General features: G+C 56.1%; 1 protein-coding gene across 1 annotated transcript in view; it reads right to left on the bottom strand.

The window, feature by feature from the left end:
• The window catches only part of FBXW4 (F-box and WD repeat domain containing 4), a 75,654-nt gene that overhangs the window by 14,062 nt on the left and 53,118 nt on the right, over window positions 1-8,474 (bottom strand). The window lies entirely within an intron of this gene.

Here is an 8,474-nt window from a genome sequence, read left to right as displayed (position 1 = left end):
AAGAGCCAGGGAGAAGGAACAGGCCAACCATGGTTCCCAGAGGCCTCCCAATGAGGGCTCACTGCGCTGGGCCAGGCCCGCCGTCAGCAGGACGAAGACTTGACCTGTAAGCCAGGTCCTCTCTTGCTGGAGGAAGCGGCCGGGCGGAGGAGGAAGTTGCAGGAAACCCAGGTTGGAAAGCTTAAACAGCAAGCCAGAGTCGAAAACTTCGTGTCCTCGGGAGCAGAGGCAGGGCCGGGCCTCGGCCCTACAGGGCCATATCGCCACACATGCTAGTGACATGGTTTCGGCTTGGGGCGCAGCCCCTGCGCCTGGGCAGGACGTGGAGTTCCACAGGAAGGGCCTGAGGAGCCAGGGGCCGGGGTGAGGCCGGCTGACAACCCAAACTGCGGGGCAGGTGTCTGCTTCTCATCCCCAGGCTCACGAGAAGGCCAAGCCGGCCATCCTGGTGCTCAGCCTCACGTCACTGCTCCAGGGACGCGCCCCACCATCCCGGCTTCCTCCGCACCCACGGGAACGCTAGCAGCCATGAAACCAGAGTGGAGAGACAGCCACCCCTGCCACGCCCCCAGGGACCCCCAGCCTGGACCCTGAGAACAAGCTACAAAGTGAGGGGGCGCCGCCCTCACCTGCCTCTGACGTTCTTCTCTCGGGGCTAATCCATTAATAACTGGTAAAGCCAATTACCTCAGGCTGGAGACATAATAGCCACTTGGAGAGCATTCGAGCGGGCAATTGCACTCTCCAGACTTTTGAGGAGTGGGGCCAGGTGAAGGGGCCAGCCAGACAGCTCCTGAGGAGGCCACCGCAGCCTCTGACTGGCCACAGGCCTAAATTAGCAACAAGGTGAGGCGACAGAGAGGGGAGGACCCGGAATGCTAATCCCTGCCACTCCGCGCGCTGACCTCCCGGTAGGCGGGCGGGCTGGGGTGGGGGTGCGAACGTCCATCCTGGGATTCCGGGCCTTGACTCGGGCCCGCGCCTCCGGCCCTGGCTGTCCGCCCTCAGTCATCTCTGGGAGGGCTCTCTCTCCCGGCCGCCTGGGCGTGACGCCCAGACACGCCGCCCTCCTACCTGGCCCACACACCGCAGCGGGGGCGGCGGGATGAGCATCTTCCGGGCGCTTGCGAGGACCCGCCTTTGCACCCTCAGCCCGACTGTGAGCAGGTCCCACTGGGACATCCCGACTCACACCACACCGCGGGGACCGCCGGACTCCAGGCCAGGACGGCTGCAGACACTGTCCTGTCCACCCCGATGCCTCCCCACGGCTTGTGGCCACGGCTGCCCCAGCCCACTCCCCCTGCCCACGGCCATGAGGCCAGCAAGCCCCAGCCACAGACCGGAGCATTCCGAGCCGGCAGGTTCCCAGGGTGTGCCTGCCAGGCTCCTGGGTGCCACAGACACGTGGGGTGGAGAAGATGGGCTCACTGCTGGGAATGCCAAGGATGCTTCCCGGCCCTCAGTGAGTCCTGAGACGGAAGGTGTTATTCCCGTGGCACAGAAGGGGAGAGCGGAGCCCAGACTTCCGGGAATTCACCCCCAAAGCGGCAGCTGCACACAGGGCCTGCTGTCTCCACATGCGGACCCCCGACAAGTGCTCTGAAGAGAAGGCTGCTGGGAAGAGGCATGTGGCCACAGTGGGCGGCCTCCTTGCTCTAACCTCCCCAGGGCTCCAATGGCCGTTCGGCAGCATCCGCCCGCCCCGCGCACCCCCGTGGAGCTGGCCCCACCCCGCGCACGCCAAAGGCTCTCCATAGACACTTGGAGACTGACCCGGCAGAAACACTCACCCCTCTGTGGCTCCTCCTGAGAAAGCTCCCTCTGCCTCTACTTGGGGTTACAAGCACCCGCTGGAAAAGGAAAAACCCGCCTCTTCCCCGCAGGGCATCCCAGGGACAAGGACATCACACCTGCGCCCACTGGGCTAGGCAGGAGCCAGTGGTCCCCCAGCAAGGCTGCCATCCTCCCTCTGGCCCTCACCGCACCCCTGGGACACCTCGCCTCTGCAATCACCAACCGTCCGGCGGTCCTGGGTGCTCGGTGCCCACCAGCGCCCGGCCCAGAGGCCACGCCTGACTCAGGCCTGGGGAACTGAGCGGAGGGCCTTGCAGTGCCCAAGCCAGCACCACCAGGGAGCCGGCCCTGCGGGCCACGGAGCCGGACCCTCTGCTTCCTAAGGGACGATTCCAGGTCACCAAAGACTCGAGCCTGAGTGACACAGGACACAGGCAAGCTGGCTGGGGGTGGAGGCCCCTCGCAGCCGCACAGCCAGACAAGCCCAGGAGGACTGACAGCCCCTGGGCGTTCTCACGCGCGTGCAGCCTTGCGCCCCCACAAGCACACACTCGTGCCTAGCCAGAGGTCAAGGCGTCCTTCCGGCCCTGTGAGCTCTGTTCACCGAAGCCACCATTGACAGCGCCCCCTCCTGCCCAGACCCTGCACCCACCCGGCTTGGCAAGGGAGTGCTCGCGTGACCCTGGCACCACAGGGACCATCGCCAGGCCCAACAAGGAGACACAGACACGTGTTGGCATTCACAAGAAAACAGAAGACAGCAAGTCCCAGGAAAGAGGGGAGGACGGGGAGAAGGGAGACACGCTGGGTGTGGGCAGGCGGAAAGCGGGGGGCGCCGCCTCCCCGTGGGTGAGGTCCTCTGAAGAACACCTGCATTTCCTGAGCACTTACCACGCACCAGGCTCAGAGCCAGTGTTGCAGAGCATTCAGCGGGTCTCTGTCACGCCAGGCGGCAGGAACCACTTTCCCATCGTGCAGGAGAGGACACCGAGGCTCTGGCGCTCACGGGACTCACTCTAGCTCACGCAGGTAGCAACTAGCGGGCTGGAACGGGCACTCCCCGTCTTGACTCGAGCCCAGTCTGGGACCGCCCGCCCCACCCCACCTGTGGACTTGGTCTGGGCCCCATCCCAAGAGCGGGTCTCGACACACGCTGAAAACGCAAACGCATGCGAACGAATGAATGCGCGCGTCAACACACGAACAGACAACTCCGCCTGTGAGCGAGGGCCAGTGGCCCCGAGGCAGGCACAGCAGTGCGCCCTGGCCGGCCCGGAGCCGCCCGGCTGGCCCAGGCCTCAGCAGCCTGAGCCCGGCTGACACACTTTGGCAAGGGAGGCCACCAGGGCTGTCACATCATTCACCAACATGCCCATCAAGTGTTTTCAGGCCTCTCCAACCCGCACTGGCATTTTAATTACTGTTGGGTAAACTAATTTGTACAAATGAAGGCCAGGCTGCCTAATAGAATATGCAAGCCCTCTGACCTCTGACAGGCCCTGACACGGGATACAAAGGCGGCCGAGGGAAGCTTTTATCTGAGCCTTATTACTCTCCATTACTCCAGTTAGTCGGGCTCCAGTGCTCCTAATTGGAGGAAAAATTGCAATTAAATCAATTTTTGATGGGCTGCCAGTGGGCTCCCGAACCGCCCTGTTGGTGAAACACTGATATTATAGCAGCAAAGGTCACGGGCCCCGTTGGCACCTGGGGGCCCCCCGATTTCCTTCAGCCCCCTCCGTAAATGCCTCGAGGAAGCCCCTGCGCCCCCGTGGGCTCGGCCGGCAAGGGTGGGAAGGAGGGAGTCACCAGAACACGTCAGGCTTCATTGCTGCTGCTGCCGCCGCCGTCTGGGCCTCCACCACTGACATCATTACAGCGGCGGGTCCCAAAGCAGGAACACAGTGCGAAAGTCACGCAAACTCACTTGGGGAAGAGCGGCAGGAGCACAGCTGCAGTGACAGCATCATGCGGGAGGGACCGGCGGAGGGCACAGGAGGTCAGCAGAAGTCAGGAAAAAGAAGGGGAAGGGGAAGGGGAAGGGGCGGGCGCAGGCGGGGGCAGGCGAAAGTGGGAGGCAGCCAGGCCCCAGGGTCCAGCCGCCGGGTGCCGGGGTCGCCAGGGGTAGGGACGCGGATGTGTCTGGGCAAAGCCTGTTCTCTCTCCAGCAAGCACCCCGCCTGGCAGCTGGGGAACATCTCCCCAGGTGCTGTGCACCCACCCAAGGGCGGCCCAAGTCACATCTTGATGGGGACAGGGCCATGCTCGTGGGGCCGACGCCCACAGTGGCATCTGTCCAGAAAGGCGTGGGGCCCTCAGACGGAGGCTGCACAGGCCGGCAGGGGAAGGTGCACACCGCTCTGCTCACTGAGCTGAAGGGAGATAGGAGCGAGAGGCCGATCTGGAGTAAAGCTCGAGGCAAACAGAGACGCTCCCTCTCAGCCAGCCACCAGCACGCCATCACCACAAGACACGGTGCAGCAGAACATTCCCATTCAGACGCCCAGCCAGCTCCGTGGGTGAGGAAGCCACACGGGCTAGCAGGGGAAGGAGGACGCGCCTGGCCCTCGCGGGGTCGGGCCCGAGGCACACGCAACCAGGGAAGGACCTGCTGCTGACAGGGATACTACACAGCCATCTGCGATTTTGTTCCCAAAGGCAGCAGGTAAGACGCTACTGAGATACCGTCACCCAAGAAAAACACTGGGTGCAGTACCCATTCGGCCGTTCAAAGCAGAGTCCGTGAGCAAAAAACGAAAGAAGAAACAGACCAGGGTGCTAAAAGGAACCGTGCTGGGCAGTGGTGAGAAGCACTTCTTTCTTCTTTTACATTTTCTTTATCTTCCAAATCTTCTTTAGTGAGCATGTGCTACTTTTTTTTTGAGCTGGAGTCTCATGCTATTGCTCAGGCTGGAGTGCAGTGGCATGTTCAAGGCTACCGCAGCCTCGACCTGCTGGGCTCAGGCGATGCGATCCTTCCGCCTCAGCCTTCCAGGTAACTGGAACTACAGGCACATGCTACCACGCCTGGCTAATGTTTTGATTGAGTGTAGAGATGAGGTCTTGCCGAGTTGCCCAGGTTGGTCTCAAACCTGTGGGCTTAGGTAATCCTCACACCTCAGCCTCCCAAAGTGCTGGGATTATAGGCGTGAGCCACCGCGCCTGGCCCATAGTTTACTTTTTAAAGGGAAAACACGATTTACTTTTTGTAAAAGAAAGCACAACACAACTAGACACGGCTGACGGTGACTGGGGCAAGCGCAGGCGGACTGACAGTGTCAGCAGTGGCCGCCCTGACGCCACTGGCTGCGGTGTCGGGCCGACCAGTAGTAGCTCAGGGCCAGGCAGGAAGTCACAGATCAGAAGGGAGATGCTCCCCTGGGCAGCCAGGAGCAAGACTGACTTGAGAGTGCACAGTGGCAGAGGGTCAGGGCTGCACACACATGACTCTCAGCCCGAGGGCACCAGGACAGGCAGCACAATGGGTGCCAAGGGTCAGGCTCTGGAAGGGGAGTCAGGAAACGAGGTCTTTCTCCTGGCCCAGCCCCCACCACAACCCCACAGACAAGGCCACCAAGGCAGGGTTTCTGCGGGCCCCATATAGGAGTGCCATTCCACAGCTGGAGAATGCTTACAGAGAAACACAAAATGATTGTTCTCTATTTTAACCAGGGTACAAGTCAGCCTGACCAGGCATAGAAAAATCTGATCCTTGGCCGGGCTCGATGGCTCAGCCTGTAATCCCAGCATTTTGGAAGGCCAAGACAAGTGGATTGCCTGAGCCTGTGGGTTCGAGACCAGTCCGGGCAACTTGGCAAGACCTCATCTCTACAATAAATCAAAAAATTAGCCTGGTGTGGTAGCGAGCGCCTGTAGTTTCAGCTACTTGGAAGGCTGAGGTGGAAGGATTGCCCGAGCCCAGCACGTTGACACTGAGGTGGCCATTAGCGTGCCGCTGGCCCTCCATCCTGGGTGACAGAGTGAGATGCCAACTCAAAAAAAAAAAAAAGACAAGAAAAGGAAAACCCGGCCCAGGACAGATAAAGGGAGACCTGAGATGTGCACGCACTGGACCCAAGAATCAGAAACTTAGAAGCTTGAGCGATGGAAGGATACAATTAATAAAGAGGGAAGATTAAGAAAATCAAAAACAAGCTCACAGTACAGGCTGGGCATGTTGGCTCATGCCTGTAATCCCAGCACTTTGGGAGGCCGAGGTAAGAGGATTGCCTGAGCCCAGGAATTCAAGAACCATCTGGGAAACTTGGCAAAACCTCACTGCTACAATAAATCAAAAAATGAGCCGGGCATGGTGGTGCATGCCTGTGGTTCCAGATACTTGGAAAGTGGAGGCAGAAGGATCGCCTGAGCCCAGCAGGTTGAGGCTGCAGTGGCTGTGAGCGTGCCACTACACTCCAGCCTGGGTGACAGAGTAAGACTCCGACTCAAAATCAAAACAAAACCAAACCTCACAGTACAGCGAGATGACGTAAGTTCATTCAATTGACTAACAGTAATAAGGTGTGCTGGGAACTGCTCAGAGAGTGCTCCAGCCTGTATTCCCAGCGACACAGCCCCGGACCTGCTCCAAGGGCTCCTCACAGAAAAGAATGGCAGGGAAAGGGGAAAACTGCCTGGCTCGGGCTTCCTGAGGAATGATGGCGTGACCTTTGTGAAACTGGGGACCCAACAAGGAGCAGGGAAGACGACGAGCTGTACAGGGTCATCATTTGCAGACAACAAGACTGTCTACCAAGAACAGTCAAGAGACTCCACTAAAGAAGCGGCTGCAACTGACACCAGGCTCGACGAGCAGCCCACGGTGTGGCGCAGGTGGGGCTGCAGGCTCAGCCACCTGGCACTCACGTGGCCAGGGTGAGTTCGTGAGCCTCTCTAAAGCCCAGCTTCTTCATCTGCAAGACAGAAATAATAACATCACCCAGGCACAGGCTTGTTGTAGAAATAATAAGGGATAAGATGCTTAGAACGGTTACGGCACACAGCAGACGCCCATGGGTGTTAGCTATTATTATAGACCAGCGAGAACCAATTATAACCAAAATGTAATCACAAATCCATTCACAAAAAAAATTTTAAAAGTGTAAAATATCCAAGTATAAACTGAGCAAAAATAAAATTAAAAATGGACAAACAGACAACCCCAGAAAAGATCCATATGAAAAAAATGTAAAGTTTGACTAAGGACATAGAATTGTTAAATAAGGAGAGAAACCTATTATGCTCCCAGATGGAATGCCTCAAGATTATAAAGCTCTCAGTTCTCCCATAATCAATCCATAAATTCAACACAGTCCCATCTAAACACGATTTTTTACTTAATCAATTGATTCTAAAATTCATCTGAAAGAAGAAATGCGCAAGAAAGTCCAGAAATATTTGGAAAAGAGCAAGAAAGAAGTGGTTCTACCAGATCAAATACTGCCAAGTTGTAGCATGATACTCACCCTGGAACAGACAGATCAATGGATTGGAACAAAGACCCCAAAGCCATGCCCATGCATATGCCGAGAACCAGAAGCTCCTAATCATGGCCCTTTGAAAGAACAGAGACTGAACTGCTCAATACATAGCATAGAGACCACCAGACACTCATTCGGAACAAAAGTAGCGTCCCATCTCCTAGCACACAGCAATTCCAGGCATACTGAGGAGATAAACATTTTTAAAGTACATGAAAAATCTCAAAAGTCTAAGAAGAAAATACAGGAAAACAGTTTGACAATCTTGGAAAGACAGCCTTAAGATAAACAAAATTCTGAAGCCATAAAGGCAGAGATGATAGACCTAACCTATAAACAACAAAAACGTCTACAGAGGGCGTCAAACGCAACAAGCCGAAAGGAATCACCACACATAGTCGAGAGGTCAACAGCCAGAATATTGAAAGGACTCTTGGGGGCTGCCCTTCCAAGGTCCCTTCCCGCCTCAGAGCCCGCTTCTTACCCACCCCAGAAAAAAAGAAGAAGGCGATCTTATAAATCACAAGGAAAAAAGAAGATAAATGGGCAAAAATTTGAGTAAGTAATTTACAGAAAAAATATACATGGCCAAAAAACATAGGAAATAACATTAGACCCCTAGTAGGCAAAAAATTACATTAGAAAAGCAACAAGAATAATTACAAACTTTTTTTTTTTTTGAGTGAGAGTCTCACTGTCATCCAGGCTGGAGTGCAGTGCACACTCACAGCCATCGCAGCCTCAATCTGCTGGGCAGGTGATCCTTCCGCCTCAGCCTTCCAAGTAGCTGAAACCACAGGCATGCACCACCACACCCAGCTAATTTTTTTATTTATTGTAGAGACGAGATCTCGCCAAGTTACCTGGCTGGTTTTGAACCCCTGGGCTCAGGCAATCCTCTTGCCTCTGCTGTCCAAAGTGCTGGAATTAGGCGTGAGCCACTGCGCCCATAATTACAAACTCTTATGGTATGTACTATGTGCCAGGTGCTGTCCTAAGTGCTTTATGTATTAGTTCATTTAGCCCTCAAAACAGTGCTACATATTTGATATTTTTCTAGGTATGACTACATTTTAAAAGCGTCACTCTCTGAGGGTTAGTACATACTGAAAAACTTCTGGATGAAATTACATGTCTGAGCCGGGCTCAGTGGCTCAGCCTGTAATCCCACGCCTTGGGAGACTGAGGTGAGTGGAT

This window comes from Carlito syrichta, unplaced genomic scaffold (assembly GCF_000164805.1).
Source record: "Carlito syrichta isolate Samal-C Ts95f unplaced genomic scaffold, Tarsius_syrichta-2.0.1 Scaffold170050, whole genome shotgun sequence".
In the NCBI taxonomy this organism is placed as follows: domain Eukaryota; kingdom Metazoa; phylum Chordata; class Mammalia; order Primates; family Tarsiidae; genus Carlito; species Carlito syrichta.
This window is presented reverse-complemented; position numbering and strand designations above follow the sequence as displayed.